Source organism: Solanum pennellii, chromosome 9 (assembly GCF_001406875.1).
Source record: "Solanum pennellii chromosome 9, SPENNV200".
NCBI classification, from domain to species: Eukaryota; Viridiplantae; Streptophyta; class Magnoliopsida; order Solanales; family Solanaceae; genus Solanum; species Solanum pennellii.
The window spans coordinates 18,181,190-18,198,964 of NC_028645.1; the positions used below are offsets into that span (position 1 = coordinate 18,181,190).

Genomic DNA, 17,775 nt, shown 5'->3' on the forward strand with positions numbered 1-17,775 from the left:
AGACTAGGAGATATAAGGAGACCCATACCCGGCATGCCGGACAGTCTCATCTCATGAGACTTACGTGAACCTCCGCCCTTCCCGAAAGAAGGCATCACCGCTCATAGCTAGCCTATCGGTGCTCAGTATAAAGTTCCATTACATTCAACTCATACGTCATGGAAGTTGGCTTCTAGTATGAGGACATCACAGCTCAATAGATAATTTCATATCTCATCATTAGTATTAAGTATACATTAATCTCAATACTTTCGTTAGAGTGTTCATAGAGACTGGTCTCTTCTTTAGCTTTACACTCACATAGGTGAGTACGTTGGTAACATTTACTTAGGCTCATTTGAGATTGCTCTCGTCTTTCACATTAGCCTCTTATCATGTTGTCACCACATTCATTAACATTAGCACATTTGCTTTTCATAGTTACTCACCCCTTTACGTGAATGTTCATTTCTTCATTATCTTCTAGTATTGACTCAAGCATTATGGGGGTTTGCTTCTAGATTGAGATTTACTTACTCTATTGATGACGGTCATCCTTACTTTACATTGATGAAATGTGAATTTCCCTTACATATCATCCTTTCTTGTTAATGAGACTGGCTCACACCTTCTAACACCTTCATAGGCGAGTTTTCTTTTAACATAGTAGCTTAGGTGTAAGTGAGGCTTGTCTCACTTCCTTTAACACCCAATTCTGGTCACTTACATACTTTAGACCCCTTTAATTATGTTATAACTCATGTTACTTTACTTAATTTAGTGTAGTAGATTCATATCATTGTTTATGGACGATGAACACTTCATTCAATGAGTTTCATGAGTTCATATGTCATTCTTTTAGAGCATGTTGGGAGTTGTCCCAATGAGTGGCATGTCCTTGATTATGGGTTCATTTAATTAGTTTAGAAGTGCTTATATTATCATTTGATAATCTAACTACACAAGGTTGGCATATGATTAGTATTGGCCTCAACCTTTGAATATTTAAACTACATAACCATTTTTGTTGGCATGTGTCAATCCTACGTATGTTCATATTTAAATTTAATATGTATGAACCATTAGCCAATCTTTTAATTATTTAACATAATATTATAGCCATTTAAATATATCACTTTTTGACAATGTATTGTTAGCCATTTTATTGGCATACGATTAATATTGGCATAAACAATTGGGCATAGATTTCATAACCATATTTGTTGGCATAAGCCAATTTCCATGTGCAACATGCTTAACTTTTTATACGTTATACATTATTTCATAAAAAAACCATACACATTAAGATCATCCAGCACCACATACCAGCAACATGATTGCTAACCTATTCAATATTGAAATGGTAACAAGGATACTAGGGAAAGGAGTTCGACAAGAACGACGGGAAACAACCCTAGTTTTCAAGATCTTTAAATCATTCGAAAGAAAGTTCTCTTGGAGAAAGAAGTCCAGGAGATAAACCCATACCTTATGTAGAATTTAATCTACGAAGACCACCTTGAACAAAACCTTGAAGAAACCTTGAAATCGCCCTAGAGAAATCGATAAATTTTTCTGTTTTTCTTTGCTGTTTTTGCGTCGCCTTTTCTATGAGTTTGAACGTGATTTTTTTGGTTTAAAAACTGAAATTGAATTATAAAACTTAGTTTGAATAAGTTAATTTAATAAAATAATTAACCAATTACCAGAAAGCCCCTCGTAAGTTGATTAAACATAGGAGAACATAACACTTAGTCAAATCTGGAAATTGGTGTTGACTACGGTTTTGGACAACATTTTGACTTTATATTAATTAATTAAATCCTTAATTTAATTAATTTAGGTACCTAGGGTAAGTACTAAAGTACCCCTAAGTCATTGGAAGCAAAATTAAGCTTTTTGGACCATCCTAGGTTAAGTACTAGGATGTTTCTTGAGTTGTACTAGGTTAGTGTAAGAATTTCGTTTTGATCATTTAAACTAATTAATTAAATTGCTAATTAAATTAATTATCTGACCTAAGGTAATTACTAAAGTACCCTTAAGGCGTTAGGACCATAACCAATCCTTAGAACCATCCTAGGTTAGATACTAGGTTGTCTTTTTCTTATTTTAACCGAAATATGGATATTGCTTGGTGATTTCGGTTTTGCCCCTTTAAATTAATTAATTGAGTTGCTAAATTAATTAATTAAGTAGCCTAGGGTAATTACTAAAGTACCCTTAAGTCGTTAGGACTATAACTAACCTTTTGTACCATCCTATGTTATGTACTAGGTTGTCTCTTTAACTAGTACTAGGTTAGTGTCAACCCGGTTTTGGTCCTAGGTTGTCGGGTGCACTAACGGGTCCAATTCGGTTAGTCCTAGGTTATTTAGTTATTTAGGGCAGTAGGTTAGAGTCTAGAATTTGTAGGGAGGTTAGGCCCCACATGGAGTGGTCCCTTGTGCACGTTTTCCCTTTAACTACCCTAATCGAATTCAGTTAGGGTGGTTCCCTCTTCACATGTCTTGCACATGTGCTTGCACATGGGTTAGTTGCACTTTCCAAACTAACTATTATTTATGGATCATTTGGGCATGTTTACTTATTGTCCCAAGTATCCTCGCTATGTCCTTGGGCACTACTTACTCTACATGATCATTTTAATTGATCATGTGACATGGTATCTAGGCTTGACACTTGGATGCCTCATACCTTTTTTGTGAGTTAAGGAAAAAGCATTTTAATTTAGGGGATTCTTTGCAGGTACATTTCTAAACAAGCTTGGACTATATTTTGCTTATTTGGGTATATATACAAATTGGCTAACACCCCTTAGCCATTTTTTTATACTATGCCCTACATTTCTCAATATTGGGAATTGGAATGCCTATGTATCCCCAATACGTATTCTAACGGACTTACTGGCCCCTTCACTAGACATATGATTTTCCAAAATGTTACATTATCCCCCCTTAGAAACATTCGTCCCCGAATGACACTTATATATCATTTAAACAAAGAGGGTGACTTAGCTTGTCGTATTTAAACGTTTCCCTTTTGTGAATATGTAATTCACACTTGTTTGGATGATACATATAATTCAAAATTATTTGAAGCTCTATTATTTTTTGTGAGGAATTTCATTCTCAATCACAGATAACTTAAAGCACATCACAAATCATGCAACATAGGAAACATGTCTATGCTACACAAAAATAGCACATGAAATGCCAGCATAACTTTATTTTAACCCACATAGTGCTATTATAAGACATATGATTAGTGACCTATTACACCAAATCGACTGAAGCACTTAAATTTCGAGTTTCTTACAGATAAACCAGAATTAGGAAGAGTATATCTAACCTCTTAAATAACATCTGGCCGGCCTTAAGATTTGAACCTAATGACACCCAACTTAATTTCAAAGGGACTTGCCACTACACCATAAACTTATATACATACCCCTTCGGCCATAATACTATCTCCTATGGGAGTACTAACTAGAAACGCTTCATGTAAGATTTAGGAAGTAAGTCAAATTGATTAGCCAACAAAGGAGTAACCATAGACAAGGTAGATACTGGATCTAATAATGCATAAACATGAAGGATAAGACAAGCAAGTTACCATTATTAACAACTGCGGAATTCTCTTGTTCCTCTCTTCCTTTCAACACATAAAACCGGTTTCTCTTGGGGGTTCAGCTACAACATTTGGACGAGGCTGATCATATGCCTTGGCCTCTTGGATTTGAACCACGCCCTTCTCATTTTAGCTCAACTTATTTTGAAACTGAAGCCTTACTACCCTGTTTTCATAGTCTATTATAGCATAACACGTAAGAAGCAAATCCATGTCTAAGCCATATTTTTTTAGTTGGTACGCGGCCAACTTATCCTTCTCCTCCTCATCAATACTCATAGCAAGCTTTTATACATTACCATGCATTCACCTCCATGCGAACAACCACACTCACCACACGTCTTTCGTCCACGTTGGGCATTTCCATTATGGCCCCTTTGTGTGGAGGCCACATCTGGAGCCTGGCGCCTTAGACCACTTGAACATCCTAATTCTTGTGTGTATTCTTCTATGCGTTCACACAAGAAAGAAGTTAGATACTTATAATGACAGAAAGTGTCAAAGCTCTAGATAGCACGATAAAGAGAAGAAGAAGGGAGAAATTCCTATCATCGCGTAGTCTTTAAGTCATGATTGTGGCGCGCTTCACAACCATAAGTTAGAAACTACTTAACGTGGTTGTGTTGATCTTAAGATCCTAGGTAATTTAACATCATACTCTGATACCAAGTTTGTCACGACTCGGATTCTGGGATCTGGATCGCAACCGGCGTCATTGACCTCTCAGAGGTCGCAGACAAGCCTCATCTTGCGTTCATCACATACATCTAGTTAAATTTGCGGAAAATTTAAAACTTTTTATATGTATGAAGTATACATAGACTTCATATAATTATTAACTAGATACATCATATACTAAGCTCAACATAAGAGAACAACCATCTAACACAAAAAAATCAATTCGAAACTGAAGATGAATATATCATAAATAGTTTGCCAAATACGGCCTTATTACAAAGCTTCGAAATGAAAGTACGAAAGAAACACTAGGGCGAACATCCACTAGATTTGTCTAACACTAAGGCTAGACTAAAACTGTAGCATCCTCGAAATTAAGAGGACCTACCAAATGGTCTGGAGAAACACTGGTGTCCAAACCGTTGCAAGAGTCGTCAATCTGTCCCTTAACCTGCATCTATAAAATATTAAATAGTAGTGGTTAGTAAACCACTTGTACTAAGTATGGGTGTATGCACACATACACATAAGGCTATGCATGATCAAGAAAGCTCTTCCTAAACAACATGCTATTTCTGGAAAGCCTAGTGACTAGACTTTCCTAAATCGTTAGATGTGAATTGTGGTGTGAATATGATGTATTTTAATGCATTCAAAGAACACAACACATTTTCTGTATAANCGCTCACATAGGAGGGAAATTGTGGGTGCCAGTCGCGGCCCCGGTTTTGGGTCGTGACATATCCACATCAAGGTTTGTAGATTGTTAGGATGCAATGAGTACATGTTTGGGTAAAATGAGCTTATAGAAAAGCAACTGTTACATGCTTGTCCATAATCTGTACAACAAAGATGTCTCAAATGTTTAGACTCCCAAACACCAGAAGGAAGTTGAATGAGGCTATGTCGATCAATGTCTATGGTCTCTAGACGTGTGAGCTTGACAATACTATTTGGCAGTTTTCCACAAATATTCCCCTCCAATCTCAGATAGCGTAAGCAAGTCATGTTCCCAAATTTGCTTGGGCTAGTGACATATCCTTCTAAACTTTGAGACATGACTACAACCAATGTGTGTGTCACGACTCAGATTCTGGGATCTAGATCGCAACCGGCGTCGTTGACCTCTCAGAGGTCGCAGACAAGCCTCATCTTGCATTCATCACATTCATCTAGTTAAATTTGCAGAAAATTTAAAACTTTTTATATGTATGAAGTATACATAGACTTCATATAATTATTAACTAGATACAGAATATACTAAGCTCAACATAAGAGAACAACCATCTAACACAAAAAAATCAATTCGAAACTGAAAATGAATATATCATAAATTTATCCAAATACGGCCTTATTACAAAGCTTCGAAATGAAAGTACGAAAGAAACGCTAGGGCGAACATCCACTAGATTTGTCTAACACTACGGCTAGACTAAAACTGTAGCATCCTCGAAATTAAGAGGACCTACCAAATGGTCTGGAGAAACACTGGTGTCCAAACCGTTGCAAGAGTCGTCAATCTGTCCCTTAACCTGCATCTATAAAATAGTAAATAGTAGTGGTTAGTACACCACTTGTACTAAGTATGGGTGTATGCACACATACACATAAGGCTATGCATGATCAAGAAAGATCTTCCTAAACAACATGCTATTTCTGGAAAGCCTAGTGACTAGACTTTCCTAAATCGTTAGATGTGAATTGTGGTATGAATGTGATGTATTTTAATGCATTCAAAGAACACAACTCATTTTCTGTATGATTACAAAATATTAGTATCATCCACATAATTTTAGAACAACTCGAGCGAAGATTTGAAAATTTGATAGTCCAAACCCGAGAGCCCTATTTTTGATACTTAGATTATTTTTCACTTTGTTTCTCCTTCTTGTTATGTAGTTCAATGATATCCTTTAATCTTATGTTTCACTTACAAGTGCAATGGTTCATTATAGTCCCATACCCACAATGAATCGAGTAAGCAATTCACATGACGAAGGAGATGATTTGGCTACTCTACTTTAGATTCTTCTTTCTTATTTCCTTTGGGTATGATTATATATATATGCCAATATTATTGGCTATGCCCATTTTTTTAGTTGATTTATAATCCATGCTCCATTATTGTCTACCTTACTTTCAAGCTAATTATTTCATTCTTAAATTGGGTATGAATATATTTATAAGCCAGTCTTTATTGGCTATGCCCATTAATTGGTTATTAACCCTGTTTATATACCTTGAGGCATCTATTCATACTCCAATATTGGCACCAGCCTTAGTTTATTTTTCAGTCTTTTTCTTCTTCTTGTTTAGTGGTTCAATAATTCTTTTGATCCTATGTTTTACCTACAAGTGCAATGATTCATTATAGTCCCATACTCACAACGAATCAATGTAAGTAATCCAAGGACTAAGGAATGATTTCCCTACCTTATAGTGAGTCATTCTTTACACTATATATTCATTACCTTTCATAAGCAATTCTCGATTGATCATGCCATTGATTTCATTAATTTCATGTTTTATATATTATACATATCATATAGATAAGAAATCTCAAGTGAGGGCCCAACATATGGGACCTCAACCCGAGGGTCTTCTTTAGCAAACACAGAGTGTTGACACCCAATTTTGACCCACGTCGGTATAAATTAATTATCGAGCTTCGTAAGTTTTCCAAATTATTTAAGTTAATTAGTTTTATAAATTTTGCAAAAATTAAATAATATAATACATGGATTTTATGTTACTTATCATAACTTTAGATAGTATATATTTTACCTCGTTATGTATATAATGGGTATATTCTATGATTATTCAAAAAATCAAAAAAAAATATTTTTAGTTTAGTAAGTATTATATTGAGCTAATTTAGTTTAAAACATGGTTATATTTTAAAATAACTATTTTACAATTTAAATAAACTACTAAACAAAGAAGCTCGTTAATTAGTTAATACAAATTCGTCATTTTAATTGGTTATCTGTTAAATTAATCCAATTCCCTTCCCCATTTTAATTAATTCCATTCCCACCCCATTTACCTACCCAGGCCCACTCCTCTCCCAAACCCAAATTAATTCTCAACCCCAATTCCCTCTTCAGCCCTTTCATCCCTTTAAATTAATTCCCAGCGGCCCATTCCTTTAGTTAATTTCCAAGCCTTCCCGTCTCCTCCCTCCAGCCCACTTCAAACCTTTCCCTTATAATTCCCAAACAATTCCCAGGCCCAAATCCATTTTTAATCCAACCCATTTCCCTTGACCCGTTCCCCGACCCGACCCAACTCCCCTCCTTTCTTCCTCCCTCAAATCCCCACACCCCAGACGCGCTCCCCAGAAAACGAAACCCAGCAAAAAGCGCAACCCACGCCATTTCCTAGAAACAGTAGCAGTCGCGTCCCCTCCGCGTGCCAAATCCCCCCAACGATTTCCTTCTTTCCTTTCAACGACGCGCTTCACGCGAGCGTAAACGACTTTCATGTCATCTTCTTCCTTCACCCGTACAGCAGTACGCCCGCGTATTTGCAGCAAGGTAAGCTGCAAATCCCGTTCTTGTAGCGTAGGATCGTTCCACGTAATGGCACAAGGACGATCGATTGATCCGAGCCCTCCACATATGCTTCCAATTCGTTACAATTTTGGCATCTAATCGGCATATTCTTCAGCTTTGGATAAGGGTTTGATTTTTGAATTCGAAATGGGCCTAAAAAGCATCTGCCAGCCCTCCTACCCAAAAAACCCTAATTTTTTCCTTCTATTTAAACCCCTTTTCTCCTTCAGAAAAGGGGTTGGAAAATCTGGGTGGGAAAGTTCTAGGTTGGAATTTTTGGAGGGGAAAAAATTCTTTGGCTTTCTTGTTTGTTTCGGAAGAACCGAGGAAATTTCAGAGGTCAGAATTTTGAGGGTTAGAAAATTTGGAGAGTTCCATCACGAAGGGTGGAGACAAGTTTTGAGAAAATATTCTATCTCTTTTTCTGTTTGTTGTAGAAGGACAGAAGGAAATTCTGGGTAGAAAGATTTTTTCTTTTGGGAAGTTTTTCTATGGAATTTTCCTTTATCTCAGAGGCAGTCCACTTACGAAAGAGAGGGAGCTACACAACTAAGGAGATTGAAATCGCGATTCTGTTTTCCCTGGCCTGTTGGTTCGTTTTCGAAACAGTTTGAAGCTCATTTCGGTGGTGGAAGCTCGCTACCTCGCTCGTCGTTGCCATTCGCTGCCTAAAGAAAGGTGAGAATCGACCCTTATTTCGCTTATGACTCGTCTTCTCTCTTGATTGTTGTTTGTACATGATGGGCTGGCATAAGTTTTTCTTGTATATGTCGTGTTTCTTTGGTGTTCTGGGTGCTGCTGCTGATCGATCTACTGTTTTTTTTTCTTTCTTTTTGTTTCGTTTTGGGTTCAAATCTGTTGACATTCGAATGTTAAGTATATGGCTTGTGTTGCTGTAACTGTAAGATGTATATCTGTTGGTTTGGACCCATTGTTTATTCGTTAAGTTGCTTCAAATGGATCCTTTCGTTGTCCGCATTTCGCGAACTGTTTCAAACATGGTTTGATAAAGTGTATTTCTTATCTGCTTTGTCTGCATAATACAGCAACTATTTGCTTATTTTTCTTTGTATGATACATGGGTTGTTTTGCTTTGATTGAATGTCCGTATAGAGCCGTATCGAATCCTTTTGTCGGTTGATATGAGTTTTGCTTAGTAGCTATGAAGTAAATAGATGAATGTCGAGTCTGATTATGGCTTTAAAGTCCTTCTGGGTCGGAGTTTTGTTTTCTCGCTATGAAGTTGTGTTTTAGAGGAGAGAATCAGTTTGTTTTGGTTATTTTGCACATGTATGAATATATGTATACATATATACATGCGTGTACATATATATACATTCGTTCTTCTTTATCGGCCACCTTTGAATATGACAACAGTTTGGAGTCTCCACCGACTGTTGGTATAGCTGGCCGGATGACAAATGTCTTTTATGTTAAGTTAAATTTCGTATTGCATGCTGTTTGCCACCTTCCTGTTAGCGTATTTTTTTTTCTTTTCTTTTATCCATTTAGCATGTTGTTTAAGTTCTTTCTGCCTGTTCGGAGTCGTTTGTCCTATGGCCGTGCTGTCGAGTTGTTTCTTGGGCATGGGGGGTTCGTGGGAGTATACCCATATTAGTATTACTACATTTTTATGAGATTTTGGTAGGTTTGCTTCATTTTACTTGAGTTTTCTCTTAAGTCATGTTCCAGATTAATTCAAAACTTTGGAGTGGTAGGCGTATCTTTTCTATGTTTCTGTTTTACATAAGATTTGTCTTGGTTTCGTTATCATCTCATATATTAATTTTTATTCACTTTGTGGCATGTGAAAACTCCCCTCGAGCCCATTTTCGAGACTCTACTCTCTTCCTTGCCTTCGGAAGAGCCACAAAGGCTCAAAATCCTTTTCATTCGATTCGCAAATTCGGAATCGCGAAGATTGAAGAAAATCCAAAGGGGATTAGAAGACTGCTTTATTTTATGTATTTTCTTATTTGTATTTATTTGTAATGGGCATAAGCCCTTGTTGTTGTTTTTTTATTCTCTCGTATTGTATTTTGTATGTCTAGATTAGGACAGGTAAAAATGTGGGTTAAAAAACCCAAAAGTAGGTGGGTCCAAAATTCGGTCAAGGCGAACGGAACTCGAATTTGGACCCAAAAATCCCTCTCTCCCTCTCTCTCTCTCTCTATCTCTCTTTATTACTTGTTTATGTGTTCGTTTAAATGTTGTTAGTTAGGGTTAGAAAAACTCCAAACCTCGTCGAGACGCCCATCTATTTTATCAAAATTTAAAGCTAAAATTAAATCTTAAAACGATAAATATTTCAAAATTCGTAGAGTCTGTCTAGATAAAAACGTAATAAGTTCAACTTCAAAATTCGCAAATCTTCAAAAAAATAGTAAAGTTGTTAATCGCCGGAAAACCGTATTAAGCGGAGCGTCTGAGGTGCCTTCAACACCTTCCTAAGACACTAATAAGAATCCCGAACCCTTAAAATGTTTTTCAAAACAATTTTTCTATTTGAATTGTTGGAAAACAAGTTTTCTTAATTTTCCTTAAAAAAATTAAGTGGCGACTCCTAAAAGTCAAAAATATCTTTAAAAAATAAAACAAACTCTTTCCGAATTATTTTTTCGATAAAACAGAATGGCGACTCCACTGGGGAACGGAGGATTCTAACCCTAAGATTAACTTGTTGACTATTTGCGATAACTGTTTACTTGCTTAGTTGTTCTAGTTTTCGAAATGTTGCATTTTCATGGCATATTTCCGCCAAACGGCAAATAGTTTGCATTAGGAAACGGAAGTTACGCGGCTTACCACAACTTTCCTCAGATATACCCAAGAAATCATTTGGGAGTGTCAAACAAATAGTCGGAATGCGGTCATCCGGCGTTGTTTGATAACTCCACCCCGACGTTTGTCCGACTCGGGTAACCGTCAATTTGAAAACAATTCAGAAAGCCTAAGATAGAGCGAAACCAAAACCGAATTAGGCATCAGCCTAGGACGGCTTAATACCCAAGGCGTATTAAGTCCATTTTAGTAGAAAAACCGCCAAAATCGCGTCTAAGGTCTTCGACCTCACGACGCATCATATTGTTTGACATTCGAATAAATGTATGTGTGAAAACCAACTTGGGGGGTAGGGAAAATCTAACGGGTTTCTGTTTTACAGATATGGACCGCTTCCCTAAATTCGATATGGTCGTCTCAGCGCCACCTCAGCTTACGATGTGGCACAATGATTTGGACGGGGATCATAGGCGAACCCTTAACAAGTATGTAGGTGCCTTAACCGAGCTGATCAACATGGATGGTTGGCCAGAACTAATCGAGGTGCTTACGGGGTATTGGGACAGTTAGAAGATGGTCTTTCGTTTCGGAACAGCCAAAATTACCCCAACGTTGGAAGAGATAAGGGATTGTATAGACACTGTGGGCACTGGGATAGAAAGGAGAGCCCGAAAACAAGAAGATATTTTCATCCCCAACAAACCTTCCGTAGAGAATATCGCGGATTGGTTTGGACTAAGAAAAGACTTCACTTATTGGTGTCAGGATTCCCACGTGATGTTCAGAGATCTCTATATCAGATTCGGACACGCGAGTTTCTACGCCGCGTACAATCGGGAGTTTAAGATTTCCTACAGAGAGTGGAACGAGATCCGCCCCCTAGCGTTTGCCGTGGCATTGTTGGGAACAATGGTCTTCCCGCACGGTCCGAGTTTGAGCATCAACACAAGAGTCATAACGCTCGTCCACACGTTGTTCAAAGGATACGAAAATCAAAGAACAACAAAATACTACCCCGTGGATCCAGTCATATTATCTGACATGTATCGGGCTTTGGGTAAGTGCAAAGAAGGACACCGATATTTCCAAGGGTGTAATCTGCTTCTCCAGTGGTGGATTCTCAGCCATTTGGCGAAGGGTGCTGGGACTCGGGAATTACACACCCTCGACAACAAGAACACTCTCAAGGACTTAAATGATTTACTATTCTGGGCAAATATGAACAATCGGAGAACAAGAGGGAGATGGGCCCAAATTTTCTCCGAATTGAGAGAAGAGGACCTCCAATGGATGCTCGACCGTTTTATATCCAAGGAAGTTGTCGTGGAGAGTCGCAGATGTGTCGTGCTCCCTCTACTAGGTATTTGGGGAATTCGCCCTTACGCACCGAGTCTTGCGACAATTCGGAAGAAAACAAACCGTGCCCAGAGAAGCGTACTATGGCGCTCATGTGTATGACATTGGAGATGACAGAGTGCATGACGCTTCAGAAATGCTCAGAGAATGGAAAAACGCCAAGCGCATGGGTAAGGACACTATCGCCCCTGACCGATTCAACGCTGGATATGGCGAAGGTTACAAAGAATGGCTGAAGAAGGACATACAAAATATCTCATTTTAGATTCCGCGTAGCTTTCGAAATGTGACGGACAGAGAAGCCAAAGCAGTGGCTGAATTGCAAGAGATAAAGGAAGAAGCCAAGGAGGTGTATGCCAAGTTCGTAGAGAATCAAGACGCTCTTGAGAGGGCAACTCGAGAGGTCGAAAGACTGAGGCAGGGGTATGATGAGTTTGACAACTGGATCCAGCAGAAAATCGAGAGGATGCGATACGAGAGTCTGGAAGACAAAGGGCGTCTGGGTGAAGGTTTTCTACTGATGTTGAGGTATATGTTTCAGCAGCACAAAATTCGGAAAGATGACGACGGAGTAGGATCATCCGGAGCAGCATAGTGGACATCACCCCTGCGCGGGTTTTTACTTGTATTTACACTGCTTTAGCCCCTGCGTGGGCCTGATTTTGTTGCACTTTCGAATGGCCCCTGCGTGGGTTTGTCTTTATGTCTATTTCCCTTTTTCCAACATTTTATCCATTATTAAATGTTATTTTGGGGAGAATTGTTTATTTGGTTTAAATTCACACGTACATCATTCGAATGCGCTAGGCCTACCCTTGGCACAAAAGGGTCCCCATGTATGTTTTAGGACGCGATATATATGTGTATTTAAATGCTTACGTGTTATGTTGCTTTGAATGAGGATATCGTAAACCCACTCCCAGCCAGAAATTTCAAAGAATATACGGAAGCCACTATTACAAATGTCCGACCAAAATTCCCAAGTCTCAAATTTCTCACGCAAAAATCCATCTCCCATACCACAAATCCTAAATACTGCTCTATCGTCTCAGGAAAGGCGAATCACTGCTATGGACAAAGGCAAGAACGTCCAGGCGGAGCTCACTGAAGAGGAGTTTCGAAGAAAGATCGAATGAGTCACTCGAGAAATTCAAAATGTTAAGGAGGAAGGATTCAAAGTTGACATGACCACGGCAGTCTACAAAGCTGCAGCCGTGACATTGGATGAAGATTTGGCGTCGCAGATGAAAAGAAAGAAAGAGGTTGAGATGGAAACCGAAAGCTTAAGAAAAAGGTTGAACATGCTTCGTTTGAAGGTGCACGAAGGAAAGGCAAGAGAAGCAAAGATAGATGTTGAGAATGTCGTACTGTTGGCCAAAAGCGCGTCACTTGATAAGGAATTGACGACCCGTGGCAACTTGAAGGGCAGAAAATACCTCACTTGTGAACAGGGAGCAGACGACAATGGCCCCGACAATGAATTAATTGAGGAAGACGATGAAGAGGAAATCGTCTACAAGCCTCCATTTCCGATTGTCTGAAAGGAACGGAGTGACGCAACAATAAGGGGAGAAATCACCGAAATGTTGTTGTCGTCGTCTAGGAATTTCAATGTTGTCTTTCAATTTCCTTTGTAATCACAATGAAAGAATGAATGAAAATATTTCATCCTAAACTCAAACTACGTTGGGTCTGAATTCTCCTTGTGAGATACGTAGGCAGCCTTTCCCGGCCCGGCCCCTATCGCTAAAAATTTTCACTCTCCTCCGTGTTACGAAGATATGAAGATAAGATTAACGGGCATCGAAAAGCGGCTGCAAGAAGACCGTAGCTCAACGTGATTCAGCCTTCCCGAGATAGCGTCAAACAAGCAAATTCCTGTTTGTTTAAAAAACGTATTTCCATCCTCATTCGTGGGTTAAAATATCCTCAAACAAAGAGACTTGTGTGTTTATCTGGTTTCTGTGTGATGTTATGCATTTTGTACTCCGAATATGCGCTAACAGATTTGCCTTTGAGTTGTTTCACTTCTCAGGTACCTTTAACTGATCTGTGTCGATAAAAGTTGGCAGATCATCCCTACTTTACCAGATCGAAAGGTCCTACAGATTCCTTCCCCGAACCAAACTCAGACAGAGGAAACACAACTATGGGAGACAATAATGATGAAGTTAGTCTCACAGATGTTGTGGTGGCTCAGCCCACCGTGGCAGAACAAAATGAACTAATTGCGCAACTGATGCAACAGATAGCCGAGATGAGAGTCGAGATGCAGCGGAGGCAGGACACGCCTCCACCCGGATTTGGACCTAATTTTGTTGATGCGAGGCCTCCGATGTACTTCCCCTCGTCCAATTTGGATCCAACTCAGAACCAGCCATCAACACCCGTGCATAACCCGTCTGGATAGAATTAACAGCCCAAAACCCCCAGTATGCTTCCGTATCTTATCAAACAGCCTCACCGCTTCCAAACAATTCTACTCAAATGCCACCACACCCCCAGAATACTCAAACAGCCCCACCACCCCAGAATCAAACTCAGAATCCAACCGCCTTCAACCCCCAAACACTGCATCCCCACTTAACCCAAAACACCAATCCTCAAAACTACCCACAAAACTACCAAACTGCACAAAACGTCTCGAGCCCTTCCATAGCTCCACCCCTCCCAAAAAGAACTACATTCCAAGTCCCCTTTCCGGCCGAGCATGAGATGCACGGTTCCGAGTTGGATCATTGCGAGGAGCAGGAGAGAGAGTGGAAGGCAAGGGAAGAAGCAAAGATCGACATAAAGGGAAGAGATTAAAAGGGCAATGAAAGAGTTGCAATGCATTCCAGACGTCGCCGGATTGAGTTATGCAGAACTGTGTATCCACCCAGACTTGAACCTCCCTGAAGGGTTCAAAATCCCGAAGTTTGATACCTTCGGAGGGGTAGGCAACCCCATGGCGCATTTGAGAGCTTACTGTGACCAACTCGTGGGAGTTGGCAAAGATGAGGCTTTACTGATGAGGTTGTTCAGCCGGAGTCTGTGCGAGGAAGCCCTGGAATGGTTTACGTCACATGAGACCAGGCAGTGGCCCAGTTGGAGCGCGCTAGATAAAGACTTCATTGATCGATTCGCGTACAATGTCGAGATAGTCCCTGATCGATACTCCTTGGAGAAAATGAAGCAGAAATCGATGGAAAGCTATCGGGAATTTGCCTACAGATGGAGAAAAGAGGCAGCGAGGGTGAGGCCTCCAATGACTGAAAAGGAGATTGTAGAAGTGTTCGTACGGGTGCAAGAGCCTGAATACTATGACAGAATCATTTTGTTAATCAGAGCCAAATTCGCCGAGATAGTCAAAGTTGGTGAGACTATCGAAGACGGCCTGAAGTCGCGGAAGATAGCCCGAGTATCCGCATCGCCCGGATCTTCCGGCTGATGAGGAAGAAGAGAGAGGAGATTGCCGCTGTTTCATACGGGGGAAGAAAAGTTCCCAGAAACTCATCGCGTCCTCAAGACCGCTCCAAGCCTCCACCAAAGTCTCACCAAGCCTATCGTCCACAATCCAATCATTCCAGCAATTACAACACTGCCCCCACTTATCCAGATGCCCAGATTTTATCGTACCAAAATCCACCCCCAAATCTCCAAAATTTTCCCTCCATGTACCCAAATTACCCCCAATCTTATCAAATTCCACCCCCTTACCAGAATATCGCTCCCAGTTGCGCTAACGTACAGTCGAGCTATCGAGCACCTTCCCCCACGTATCAAGTCCAAGCTCCATTATATCAAAGCCCCCTCCCAAATTACCAAGCTCCAGTGCCAAATTACCAGACAAATCCCTACCCCAGAACCCAAGCTCCTCGCACAAATGCTCGCAATTATCAACGGGTTCCTCCCCCTCAACAGAGCGGGTATGATCCTTCTCGTCCCAGGTTTGAGAAGAGGCCCTCGAGAAACTTTACCGTGCTGGCTGAAAGCCGGACCAAGCTGTTCGAAAGATTATCTGCGGCCGGATACATCCACCCTGTGGGGCCCAAGCCCGTGGATGTCAACTCCAAATTCTACAAACCAGAGCAGAGATGTGCTTATCATTCCAACAGCGTTGGACATGACACAGAAGACTGTATCAATCTTAAGCACAAGATCCAGGATCTGATCGACCAAGAAGTGGTCTCCTTCCAGCCTGCGACGCCGAACGTTAATACAAATCCGTTGCCGAATCATGGGGTTGGAAACATTAATATGATAGAGACGGACGAAGACGAGTGTGAAGTCAAGAGGATCACTCCTGTTGCGCAAGAAGACTTGGAAAAAGCTGTCGCTTCTTTAAGCGTCAGGGAGAAAGGAGAGTTCGTTATTCTGACACCTGCAAAGGCTGTTGCCTTGGTGCCCTTAAAAACTCTCGCCAAACCCAAGTTTGTCATAGAAACGGCCGTGTCCCAAGGCATGACTAGGTCTGGAAGATGCTACACTCCTGATGAGCTTGCTCTCGGAGGACAAAAGAAAGACCATGCCAAGAGACCAATAAGGGAAGCAGAAGCCGAGGAGTTCTGGAGGAGAATGCAGCCTAAAGATTACTCCATTGTCAAGCACTTGGAGAAGACTCCGGCTCAGATTTCTGTGTGGGCCCTACTGATGAGCTCCTGGTCCCACAGACAGGCTTTGATGAAAGCTCTAGATGACACGTACGTGCCCTCAGGTACAAGCAGTGATAACGTAGCTGCCATGATTCATCAGGTCATTCGGGGACACCGCATCAGCTTCTGCGATGATGAATTGCCAGCCGAAGGGAGATCCCATAATAAAGCTCTACACGTCACTGTGATATGCCGCGGAAAGGTCGTCAATCGTGTTTTGGTAGACGATGGATCTGGTTTGAACATATGCCCCTTGTCAACATAGAAACAACTGAGGTTTGACCTCGGAAAATTGGAGCAAAACCAGGTTAATGTAAGAGCGTTCGATGGTGTGCAAAGGGACACATTGGGGGCGGTGAACTTGACCCTCCAAATGGGCCCCGCGGAGTTCGACGCGAAGTTCCAAGTGTTGGATATCGACACCAGCTATAACCTTATTTTGGGAAGGCCATTCATTCACATGGCTGGAGCTGTCCCCTCCACTCTCCACCAAATGATGAAGCCGCTATGGAAAAATGAGGAGCTAGTTATTCACGGTGAAAGAAGCCACTCAGGCAAGCAGGTGCCAGTCTTTGACGAGATGCCGCAAGGTTCGGATTTTTACACGGTGGAGTTGGTAAATGCCGCCGATGAGGATTTGGCCCCGCAGACTCCCATGCCAGCCGTGTACAGAATGACCGCCACGGTAATGCTGCAAAATGGGTTCGAACCAGGTTTCGGATTGGGAAAAAATTCCCAAGGGATTATCGAGCCAGTTCCGGTCCTTGCTAAAGGATCAAAATATGGTTTGGGGTACATCCCCACAGATGACGATGTGAAGATGAAGAAGAAAAAGGATCAAGAGTTGGCTAAACCGATCCCGCATCTGTATCAATCCTTTCCAGTCCGGGAGTATGCCGATGATATACCATGGTTTCACGGTATAATTAATACTTTTTCCTTAAGTTTAGTGTGTCCGAAAGTCTTTTTGTGCTAATTTTTATATAAGTTTCTCTTTGTTTTGCAGGAAATCTGTCCAAAGCTGAATGCGGAGATTTTGAGCGAAGAAATGCAGAAGAGACCACCTACGGAGCTTATGACGGTCCGTCGTGCTTGCGACGGTCCGTAGGTGGCAGCGTAGTGCAGCTGCTGAAGGAAGATGGGGAAGTCTGACCAAGTGTGGG

At 40.7% G+C, this 17,775-nt stretch overlaps 2 pseudogenes; one reads left to right on the forward strand and one right to left on the reverse strand.

Moving 5' to 3' along the window:
* The window catches only part of LOC107029809, a 52,011-nt pseudogene that overhangs the window by 4,804 nt on the left and 29,432 nt on the right, over positions 1-17,775 (reverse strand).
* LOC114078612 lies at positions 10,782-12,484 on the forward strand (annotated as a pseudogene).